Raw genomic sequence first — 13,346 nt, 5'->3', positions numbered from 1 at the left:
TAGTTTAGCAGCATCAGAACTGCTATCAGTATTTACCAGTAAGGCATAGTTCACCTCTTCTTCAGATTCTGAAGTGTCTGCCCAGTTTTTCTTCTTTGTGATAAGTGCCTGGCCTTTATCACCTTTTTCTTTCTTGTAATCAGGAGAGATGTGGCCTCTTTCACCATAATTGTAGCATTTGACATTTGAGTTGTCTCCTCTGTCAGACTTTCCTCCTTTGCCTTCAGATTTTATGAACCCTTTCTTGTCAGAACTTCCACCTTTTCTGGAAAACTTCTTACCCTTTCTAAATTTCTTGTAGGCTATCTTTGTGATACCCTTCACCATAAGAGCACATAGTTGCATCATCTCTGCATCAACATCCACTTCAGATAAATTTTCAGGTTCTGAATCATCATCATCAGAATCTGATGACTCAGAATCAGACTGTATGATGAGAGCCTTTCCTTTTGCCTTCCTAGAGACAAATGGCTTTTCTTCAATCTTTAAAGCAACTGTCTTAGACTTCCCTCCATGGCTCTTCTTTCTTTGCTCCATCTCAAGTTCATGAGTCTTGAGCATCCCATAGATTTAATCAAGAGACATATCAGCAAGTTCATAGTTGTCTCTTATTGTAGTAGCTTTCAAATCCCACTTTTCAGGAAGAGCTAGTAGGAATTTCAGATTTGAATCTTCTGTATCATATTCCTTATCCACTAGTGACAGATCATTCAACAGCTTTGTGAATCTATCATATGTATCAGTTAGTGACTCATCAAATTTTGAGTCAAAGTGCTCATACTCCTGTGTGAGTATTGTCTTCCTATTCTTTTTGATGACATTGGTTCCTTGGCATCTCACTTCCAATGCATCCCAGATTTCTTTTGCAGTCTTGCATCCAATCACCCTATTTGACATGACATTGTCAAGTGCACTATAAAGCAAGTGTCTTACCTTTGCATCCTTTCCTAGTGAAGAGATGTCTTCAGTGGTGTATTCTCTCTTTCCTTTGGGAATCATCCTCTGTGGCTCATTCCCAACTGCAATAAAAAGCTTTGTGGGCTTGTGTGGACCATCATAAATTCTGTCTAAAAATTCTGGATCTGTAGCTTCCAAAAATATGGCCATCTTCACACTCCATACAGGGTACTCAGACACCCTGAGCAAGGGAACCCTGATGGTTTCATATCTACTGGTGTTTTGAATGGGTTGAACCTTTGCAAGTTCTTGAGGGTCTGGTATTTTTGCTTGTTCAGACATGATTGATTGTTTTTTTGGATCTTAACTGTTTGTAAGCTTAACAGATTGGCTCTGATACCACTTGTTAGGCCGCAATGATACTATAGAAGGGGGTTGAATATAATATCTATATAACGACTCGTGTATTTTTGAATTATTTAATATGTAATTGTGAAAGTATTAATTAAATAAAATATGTGTATTGGTTTTGACCGCTATGTGTTATTTGATTATTATATATGTGTGATTTATTGTGTACCGGGTTGTCCGCGTGATTAATTATGGGGTCATATTGAATCGTTTTCACTTTCAAAAGTGGACTTAGTGCAAATTCATTTGAATAAATATTTAGAATGCCTCTAAAATTGTTTTTATGATTTTATAATTACAATAATTATTTTTAGGATTTTATAAAATTGAGAAATTAATATTTTATTAATTATTTATCTTTAAATGATTTTCTGATTGTTTTTATTTGAAAAATCCATATTTAATTCTAGAATTCTTCAAAAATTATGAAATTCATATTTATTTATGTTTGGAATATTTTGAGAATTTTAAAATTATTTTGGAAATTTTCGGGATTTATTTCACCCGCGCGTTGATTCATTTAATTGATAAAAGCGGGTATAAATTGCATTTCAGAATTTTTTTTAAAATTTCGGAATTTATGTTTTTATAAACTTTGGGATATTTTTAACATTTTAAGACTGTTTCCGTGATTTTCTGAATTTATTTTAAGTACAGCTCGGTTCGTTAATTATAAAATGCAGGTATAAGTCGCGTTTCAAAATTTATCTAAAAATTACGAAATTCATGTTTTATTAATTTGGGGATATTTATATAATTTTAAAACTACTTTGACAATTTTCCGAGTCTATTTTTGTGCAACTTGGTTCGTTAAAATTACAAATATGGGTCGAAAAATCCGGCATACAGGACACGTGTTTGCTTACCACAAGTATGTATTGCTATGTTTGTGTATGTGGCAGTAGCAGAATAAAAACAAAATATATCTTGATCAAAACCCACCCCTCCTTATCTCTCCTCTTTCCCTGTTATCTGTTTTCCCCCTTCCCGTTTCAATCGCCACCGTTTTCCTTTTTCATTTCGGCGACTCCTCCGCTGTTCCTACGGTTCCGATTATCTGCTCTATTCCGGCCGCCTGGTCTTGGTTCAGTCAGGGTAATTATTTCCTCTTGCTTGGTTTGTATATACAAACACATATGTGTGTATATATTTAGTTCTGTGCGACTGTTGTGCTATCACCTGGATTCTCTACCTTTTCGGTTGATTTTGCAGTCGTCCCTGTGTTTCCTTTTTCATCTGTCCGCGCGTGTATTATTATTCTGATTCCTGGGGTTTGTTTGAGTTATTTCTGAAAATTGAATGAATTGTTGATGAGTTTATCCGAATTATTCTATGAGAATTTGAGTAAATTCTTATGATTCTTCGAATTATTTGATTATCGGACTGAAATAAATTATTTGCGATCATAAATTTTATATATATTGGCGAAATTCGTGTAGGACACCCGTAATAAACGGGCACCACCGAATTTTACCGCCCCTCGGCGAGCCGACGGTGGACTGTGATGTTTATTCTGAGTCCTAAGATTTTTAAACTATTAATTTAGTTCGTAACGTAATTTTCAAAAAGGATATATATTTATTGGGTATGTATAAATTGTATCGAGATTGTGACTGGGATTCATGAAATTTGACTGAGATTGTTGTTGAGTGATTTGGATTATAAATGGTGGTTGTTGAATTAACTGTCTGATTGATTGGTTGTTGTGGACGTCGATTGTATTCGACGGGTAGTCCGATAAACGAAGGAGACGCTGCCCGATTTCCGAGAAATTGAACTACGTAAATACGGGAACGTATCCGAGGATTATCGGGACGCCGAGTGACTATATATATATGTGTGTGTGTGTTTTGTGATGCCCTCAATCTCGGGGTTAGGAAATGAGGACTCACACACCTTTAAACTAATAATTAAAGAAGCATAAACCCTGATTAACTACTAACAGGATCAACAGGATAAAGTATGAGACAAGATCATAACTACCAATCATAAAATATATCTTACAACCCCAAAATATTATTAAATAAACAATATCGATTCCGGCTGGGAACCGACAGATAACCCATGGTATCTTTACAGATTTCCTTCTAAGCGCGTGCTCACTCAAAAATACCACTACCTGCTCTGGCAACCGGAAGCCCTCAACACGGTAGGGACCACCAGGTACGCTCTTACGAGCAGTGCGCCTAAGTCTAGCCATCTTCTTGCTTAACTGCCATGGTTAGATTGAAACAAAACATATGAGTATAAAACTCAGCAAGTAACTATAAAGCAGTTCTACGATATCATTTCACAATATACTTTACCAAACTCAGGGCATTCTACTTTATTTGTTCTAGGTGGCAGATTTCCAGCTTTTGGGTTAAGGAAAGGTTTTGCAGGATATTAAGGGGCTTTTAAGGAACAAGGCTCAATGCAGGACGAAAGCCGACATTCATCACAAATTATTAAAGGATCAGAATAGATCTTTCAAAAAGATGAAAGCAACAATACTTCTGTATATGGAATCAATCATATGATCAACAGATTTAAGAATCAGGGTTCTCCAGCTTCAAGCTTCACATTAACATAATCAACTCTTTTCAAAACAATGTAAACCATTTTCATTTTCAAGAATCAAATTACTAAACAGAAAGTTTCAGTTCCCTTTTTAAATAATCATTTAGAACCCTTGATTGGATCACTTTATCTTTCCATTTCATTATAATACGGGTGATCAGCCCGTACCGACCTCCATCCGGTCTTTAAGGTACCAATCGGCATAATTTCAGCCTTAAGTTGGACTAGCCCCGCTAGTCTCTTACCATGACTGGACTAGTCCCACTAGCCTCTTACGTCCCAATCCAATCCATCAGGAATTCGTTTGGAAAACCTTGAGTTGGAAATAAACAAATAGGTTTTCTAAAATCCATTTTATCATTACCAAGAATATGAAATCATTCGGACTCTTTCGAGTTGAAACTCATTCTTAAGTCAAATTTTAAGAAAACAAAGTTCAGGGAGTGATTCAAGGATAAACAAGGAACAATTCTTAAGAATTCTGTATCAAGGATAACAAGGCATTTAAGTTAGAAGGATCAACATCTATTTAGGGATCAATATGGTGATCAGGAATTAAGGTATCATTAAACAGGGTTCACAAGGATAATTATAGGGTTCAATACGATTCATGGCTTAATAACTTGAACAGAAAGGACAGATTATCAAAGGGTTGAATCAATAAGCTTATCAATAACAGTTTATCAAGATCAAAGGCAGGGTATCTCAAATCAATATCAGGGTTTCACTAATTAAACAGTTCAGTACTCTACATGGTATGAACAACATTCTCTTTATAACCATTTAAACAAGTAATCAGAGTTACTTGCCTGAATTTGCTTTCCTGAAGGTTGAACTACTGCCACCTAGTATATCCTTTCCTTTCCTAGCCTGAATGCCCTTACGCTCAGAATCTACAATAAAACCAGAATCTTAATCAGTTTCTCAACTCTCGTTCCTAGAACGATCACTCAATACGATAACTCGATTATATTCTTGACTCAAATATACGAGTATAGCTTATACACATAAGCACATAACACCTTCCTTTCTCGTAACCTTTATATCTTTATATACTTAACAATGGAAGCGTACTTGCTTAATCTTAGCTATTTCTCAAATCACACTAATATAACTCTTACGAGTACATGATTTATTCACAACCAAACCTTTACGACCATAACTATCACTTATAGCTCTTTTTAATAACAAATGATTTAATTCCCTTTTTCTTTTATTCCTTAATTCAAACCATAACAATAACCAATCACACAAATGAATCACATATCTCCTAGGATTTCACATGCAATCATTTAACAAGGTTTTGGAACCAAATCAGTCGCTTTTCTACTTATATATATTTCGACCATACACATAAAACACAACCATGTATATTCAATTTCAATCTCATATAATCAAACACAACTAATGCAAATCACAAGAGTCATTTACGCACTTAAACTTCATCCCTTTTTAATCAAAAATCCGAATCATAATCACATTAAGAATCGAAATCAACACTTTCTTTTAATTATCAAAATTCGAACATAAACACCACCCAATCTTTGTCATGCAATCAAGTTCTCACTAGCCACTAAGATAATTGTCAAAAACCAACTTAATTCCTCTTTTTAAACCTAAGACCCATTCGGGTTTTTCAATAAATCATACATGCAAGGATCAATTTTGACATGCAAGGTTGTATATCACATTTCCCACTTGTTTTAGTCCTTAATTTAGTCATTCAATCCATTAAACACCAAAACCAAGCATCTCCTAGTGACTCCAACTTTAATCAATTCATTCAATCAACATGCATTCACGTAATCATCAAATTAATCTCTTCTAAACTCATTTTCATTCGGTTAAAACATGATCTACAATTTCAAGGATCCAACAATGACATGCACTACTTGTTTTTCTCTAAAACTAACATGCAATCACTTTTTATGCTAAATAAGCTTAGTGTACACTAAGATCAATTCATCAAATCAAATTCCTCTTTTTAATTAGCACAAAGCCGAATTATAAACTCAACATGCAACCTTAAATTTTAATCTCCTAATCATCAAACAACTTATACACACATCAATAATCAAAACAAATCCATTTTCAATCACATACTCAAGTTTTAAAGGAAATACCAAAAACTCTTTTGATATTTTCAAAAACCAAACATGCAAGGCTTTAAAATTCAAGTTAACATATCGTAAAAACTCCACCGGCTCTCCTTGGATCATAGCCGGTGGTGGTCGAACTTAAGAGAGCCCACACCGGGTCTTCTCTCGAGTTTATGACCCCAAAATCTCCTTGAATTCACTCTTATAGTTTTATAGCAATAAATCAATTTCCTTGAACACAACCATAGAGACCAACATCAAAACTCTTACACAGCACTTACATGCAAATGGAAATTGAGATGTATACCGAAAATAGAGACTAAAGAAAGCAATATCTTTGAGTTTGAGTGAGGTTTGAGTGTTGCATGCAAGAGAGAGATGGGAGATGAGAGAGCCGAGAGAGAGTGAAGGAAAGAAAGAAAAGAAAGAGAGAAGGGGAAATGGGGTGCACGGGAAAAGAAAGGAAAAAGGGGGGGAAATGAATTTATACACCATCAAAGTCAAGGGCAAATTAGTACATTACTAAATCCCTTTTTGGCTCATTTGATCCTTTCTTTTTATTCAAATGTTCATAAAATCAATTATAAATTATATCTCTCTCTCGGAAAGTCGAAAATTAGTGACAATGACAATTTTAACACGTAGATCTCGAAATTAGCTTTTCAACCATTACTCATAATAGATTTTTGAGCGGACGGTTGATTTTATATGAATTTCACAAGTTCGTCTTAATAATATCATTTCCCCACATAAAAATCAATTTAAAATGCAAAGACCACCAAATAAATCCACTCATCATTTTTAAAAAGTCTCTAGGACTACTATGAAGATAACAAAACAAATCCCATGCTTTTATCGTACTCGGATAATTTTATAAAAATGCGCGAAGGTTAAATAAACCTTTATTTAAATCAAATAATTCCTTTAAATTCATATAAATGTCACAAAGCACATAGTCATATGCACAGACAAGCAATCACACATATATAATCATATAACGACTCAGGTCTGTTCATAGAATTTTATTCTTCTTTAATCTTTATCCCTTTTTACGCGTATCGGGTCACGTTCAGTCTGACGGCCCTACGCTCAGCGTTTCAATTACGCTTCTCATTATCTTTATCGATAGACACGTCACTTAGGATGAACCACTCTATTTACACATTCATTTCATTCAATCACACATAATGCACATTTTATATTCTTTAATTCCTTATTAGGACGGATTCCGTTCTACCTGACGGCCCGACAACACAGCTTAACACCTAAGCTGACTCTTTAAATTGGAACGTTTTTATTTACGCTCCTAAATTCTAATATACAGAAAGACAATTAATCAGCACTTAGTCACATAATTATAATCACATTATATAAAACATACTTTATTGACTTAATTACGTCGCAAAATTCTCAGTCGTCACATGTTTTATACGAAATTTGATTGTATGATGTGGTGAACTGTTTTGCTAAAAGTAATAACCCTAATTTTGTAAAATGATGAGTATATACATGCTTTTTCGAAAATGAACACCGAACCGATTTTTGAGAACGTGAACCTTAATTGTTGTGTGTGTTGTTATGATGTGAATAATTACGAGTCGGGATTTGATATCATATGGGTAGATTGTTAGCGAGGATATGTCAAGAATACCTAGACGTCTAACGTAGGGTATTTCGACCCTGTAGGTTATAGTCGGAAACCTGAAAGTGGTCGATGGACTAAAGATGACCTAGTAGTCAGTCCGCGAGCTCAATAGAGTTTCAACAGAAAAACTTGAGTATCGAATTTGAATCCAATGTGATCTAGTGGTTGGACGTTAAAGCCTGAGCGACAGAGTCGGCTCAGAGTTGATCAGTAATAGTTGTAAAGCCCTGTAAAGCAAGTACTACTAAACCCTTTTCGAAATACAATGCAAATATTTTTAAATCCTCTCGTGACATATTGTTAAGTATTCAATATAGCTCTGCTTTATATTAAAAGTACCTTGAATCATACAACCTTGAACCCGAATCACATCATTTGATCTTTGAACCATAAGCCTTATTCTTTGTAAACCATCCTTTATTGATTTTCAAATACCAAACCACCCAAATATGATACTGCTCCCCAAATGCATAACTACTAAACACCAAACACTTGAACAAAATTGTTTGAAAACACAGAAACTTTTATACTCAAACCATTCTTTATAACATCAGAGAGCTATACCTTGAAAAATCATTAATTATCTAATACCTATTCCTTTATGGACTGAAAACCGTTTCTTGTACATACCTTGATATACCCTTGTGATATCCATGAGTTTTCTTACATTTTCATTCAAGTTTTTAATCATCATTGATTATGATCTTGTTGTATCGATTTATGTTGTTTATCATATTGAACTGCTTTAGAATTGGATAGTTTTTTTATATATGGACTAGATTCGTGGTCAGACCATATCAATGGTCAAGTTAGGCCAATGTGTGCCTTGGATCCAGTAGTTAGAGCAGTGCTGTGTGCTTTGCTCGGGGTGAGTGCGTGACTGATCAGCAACCTAACCTTGGTTTTAAAAACTTAAAATGAATATCCAATTCTAATGATTATTTAGCAATAAACTTGATTCCTCTGAATCATCTCGTTAGATCATTGATTAACCTCAATTATTGTCATTGTGACTTGCTGAGTTAGTTAGCTCACTCTTGCGAATCTTTTTATGTATTCTACAGCTAAGAAGGATATGGTTGATAGCGAGGTTTCCCAGTTCAATGTACGAGCTAGGATTCCAGATTGAGTTGGATTGAGCTAGCAGGAGCTTATTGCGGTAGTGATATAGAAAAACTGTAAGAATAATTTTATTATCAGTTGTAAGTTAAATTAGTTGGGATTTGGTACATTGTAATAAAAGTTAAGGTTGTGACTTGTTTTCATACTTTAACCTGTTGCGATCCGTGGTTATGTGAAGTAGGGTCATTGCAAATAATATTTCTTATGCAGGTATATATATTGTGTATGTGTTGTGGACCCCAAACTTCTGACCCGGGTTTGGAGGGCGCCACAATCTACAGTCAATTCGATTATGAACACAAGTATGTAACAGAAAACAAGTTTATTCAATATATCAAACTCTGTTACAGTAGGTTAATCTACTCCCTCAGTGATGTATGATATCATTAAGAGCTGCTAGGGTTTCAAAGAATATTATTCTCGAGAATGATAACATATATAGTGTAAACCCTAAGCTGTGTTTATATAGTACACAGTTACAAGATATCTTCTAATTGATATAAAATATATCTCTTCCTAAAATATATCAATCTGATATTATCTTCTGTAGTCCTATAGCTGTCCAACTCTCCATGCATATCTTTATTTGTTTAATCCAGATCATCTCCTGTAAATCAACCGTTTTTCATCCATGAAGTGTATCCGCACTTAAGTTCTGATATACGTTCTGACGCCTTAAGTTCTGATAACTTCTGGTCTTCAGTAAGTTCTGATTTCCAGTTAAGTTCTGATATTCTGATAATAAGTTCTGAAACTAAACAAATCAGGTTAGACATGACATCACAAATATATCTAACATTTTCTTCTCCTTGCTGATTTGAGCCGGCCTTTTCATGAGCCTTTATTCCAACACCATCCCAACACCAAATTAGCACCACAACCATGCTAATTTACCTGATTACCTGGAAAATGCCTGCAATAAAAAAACACGTAAAAACACCAATAACTTGAGTACAAATACACCAATTCAAAGCTTTACGGAGCGTAATAAAGTGTCATAAATGTCACTCAACATAGCCCCAAACTTGAATCAATGCTTGTCCTTAAGCATAAACAGACTCAAAGAACAAGAAATAAAAATGCGTGAATGCAACTAAATGAATGCAATGATCCCCAATAGAATAACTAAACCAATCAACAAGCAACATCTCAACAAATGCAGTTATTCACATAAAAATCAATCAAACCTTACAAATCAACCTACAAACCAGAGATGTGCGTGTGTGCAACTGCTTACAGATATACTATCGCAACTAGATCAATAATCATGACTCACTACTCATCAAAGTAATCGCAATTCATAAATAAAATAAAAGTTAGACTCAAAATAACTTGTAACACTTCAATTCTTATTTTGGAGTTTTACATGGATTCATGCTTTTATTCTCAACAAAACAACAAGTATGCTTATTTGACCGTGCAATGAGTGAGGTCCACAAAAGACTTATACAATAGCACCCATGTAATGAGCGTTAGGTTAGCGGATCACAGACTATAAAAGCCTTAGGTCACTAGGCACAAAGTCCCCTAAGAACTTAATAACTCGAGTACTAAAGAGCCCACTCGTGATCAATTATACATAACACTTATTTTTTTTCTTTTTTCTTTTTCTTTTTTTCACAAATTTCTGAATGAGTGCGTTTCGCTCCATCTCACTCAACCCTATACTACTCATATAAATATGAGCCGGCTACTAGCCATTTGACACCTAACCAAAACAACTAGCAATTAAATCCAATTTCTCCAATTTTTTAAAAATCCATTCTATTTTATCATTAAGAGAATATCCTAAATTATAAATATAAACACGCGGTTAAACCTCGACAAACAATCAAACCATGATCATGATCTAGCACTCAATCAACCTATATGACTTAGTGAAATACAATTATCTCTAGCTTGCAAATCAATTCGACAAGACTTAACATCACTAAATACAACATCACTACACTAATATCAATATCACAAGTCGATCGGAAAAATCATCTAAGGGATCATGTTATAATGCAAATGCATGAAACTATATGAACAAACTATCATAAAAACTACTAAAATAAAAAAAAACAAAAAAAAACTACATGGAAAAATATGCAACTATATGTACTAAACTATCATGAATATTCAAACTATATGCGACTCACACAAAACATATTCCTTCAACTACTACCCCCAAACTTATAATATTTATTGTCCTCGGTGAAGGTAATAGTAAGGAATCAGGCATACCTACTCGGAATCAGGATCATCACTCTCAACAGGTGGAGTGTCAAGCGTGTCTGGAGGTGGATACACGGAGTCCTCACCAAATACTAGCCAATGGATGTCAACACTAGTGGCTCTGATTGCAGTCCTAAGTGCCTGGGTGAGATCACGTGCAAATCGACTATGGATGTCATGCATCGCATCCATCCTCATCGCTAGATGCCTATACTGCATCATGCTCAAACCAGCTCCAACATCTGCTCCTGCCTCCTTCTGCTCCTACTGCGATGGACCAGCCTCACCCAACTCAGCTCTCTAAGCTGCCTTGCTCGCCTGCATCGTGCCACCAGTATATGCCTGAAGAGCTGGCCTTCCACCTGGAAGATGGTCATAAGAATATCCAAGCCCCTTAGAATTGGGATTCCCACCATACTACTCTGTCATGTTCAGCAGCGTAGAACTATCGATAGGAGCACTGAGAAGCTGCAGCTGCTCATGTGCGGGCCAATGAACACCAACTGCCACGCACAGCTTCGTCACAATGAACGCATAGGGTATAGAACCCGTAGTACCTCCTCTCAAAAACCTCAAAATACCCTGGTAAATAACCATCCCCAAATCCACATAGTCCCCCTAAAGAATACCCCACAATAGACGAGCACGCTCCATAGTAATCTCCTGCACATGAGAAGATGGCATGATGTTAGAACATATAAATGAATTCCAAGCACGTGCAAACCTGTTCATGCATGAGGCAGGGAACGTGGAATAATCAGTCGTGCCCCTCTTGAACTTTTAATGAGTCTCAGGCACACACAAAGTAGCAACAAACAGATCCAGATCAAAGTCCTCCGGAGTCTTATCGTTCCAAGTGTCCTGACTGGGCTTCCTCGCGGGCTATTTAATCACCCTCCTTATCGGATCAGCACTATACTCCACAGTCATCCCCCTAACCACAGTGAAACCATTCTTCTCTGCCTTTGTGTTAGCATAGAACTCACGAACAACACTCATGGGCACAGCAGCGGGTGCCTCGCAAAAAAGAACCCAGCCCATCTCTAGAATCATCTCCAACAATTTACCATCCTTCCCTGATGGCAGAAACCCTCGCTCCTTCGCTATAGGCTTCGAGAGAAGCCTCGAGTACTCCTCTTCAGCCTCGGGAGTTGAAAACCCCGGCCTCACACCACCTGTACTCGAAGAATCGGTGGTGCTGCTGCTTACTTGAGTTCTTTGTCTCTTGGGTGTCATTGGGATTGAATAATAGAGAATAAAAGTTAATTGTTTGAGAGAGAATTGTGTTTGAGAATTTATGAAGTGGTGGAGAAGTTTGTGTATTAGTGTATGTATATATAGGAGGTGAGAAGAGAATTAGATTTGGAATAGAAGTGGGAATTGATTATGGGAATAGTGGGAATAATGGGTTTGATTTGGAGAGGGAAATTTGTGATGTGGAAGAGTTAAAATCAGGTGGAAATTGATTTTCTATTAAAAACCCCAATTTTCTCTTCACAAACTGCTATTTATTTTTTCTGAATCAGGACCCCAGCGCGGCCGCGCTCTAGATCAGCGCGACCGCGCTTGATTTCTGGACTTCCAGCGCGGCCGCACGCTATATCAGCTCGGGCGCGCTCAGCTTTTGAAGTTGGCCCTGAAATTTTCTGTTTTTCTGATTTTTTTGTGTTTTTCTCTTTTCTTCTTGCTTCCTCTACCTACTAATATACAACAAACTTGGGTTGCCTCCCAAGAAGCGCTTATTTTACGTCATTAGCTTGACGTAGAAATGCGAGATCAAACGGACAATAAAACGACACTAACCACCTCGCAGTTTGCCATGTCACCATAGTAATACTTCAACCTCTGACCATTTACTTTGAATGCTTGGCCTGAATCATTCTAAAAAATTTCCACCGCTCCATGTGGAAACACAGTTTTGACAACAAATGGCCCAGACCATCTTGACTTCAACTTTCCAGGAAAAAGACGGAGACGAGAGTTAAATAAAAGAACTTGTTGCCCCGACAGAAATGATTTAAGCGCTAGACCCGTATCGTGCCACCTCTTGACTTTCTCCTTATACATTTAATTGTTTTCATAAGCTTGAAGTCGAAACTCGTCGAGTTCATTCAATTAAAGCATCCTCTTCTTTCCAGCTGCATCCATGTCCAGATTCAACTTCTTCAAAGCCCAATATGCTTTATGCTCTAGCTCCATCGGCAAATGACACCCCTTACCATAAACCAACTGAAACGGCGACATTCCCAATGGAGTCTTATATGTTGTTCTATACGCCCAAACAGCTTCGTCAAGCTTTGAAGTCCAATCATTGCGTGATGGACACACAACCTTCTGTAGAACGCGCTTGATCTCTCTATTAGATACCTCGGCTTGACCATTCGTCTGAGGATGAT

This window comes from Apium graveolens, chromosome 2 (assembly GCF_009905375.1).
Source record: "Apium graveolens cultivar Ventura chromosome 2, ASM990537v1, whole genome shotgun sequence".
NCBI classification, from domain to species: Eukaryota; Viridiplantae; Streptophyta; class Magnoliopsida; order Apiales; family Apiaceae; genus Apium; species Apium graveolens.
Note: the sequence above shows the minus strand (reverse complement) of the source record.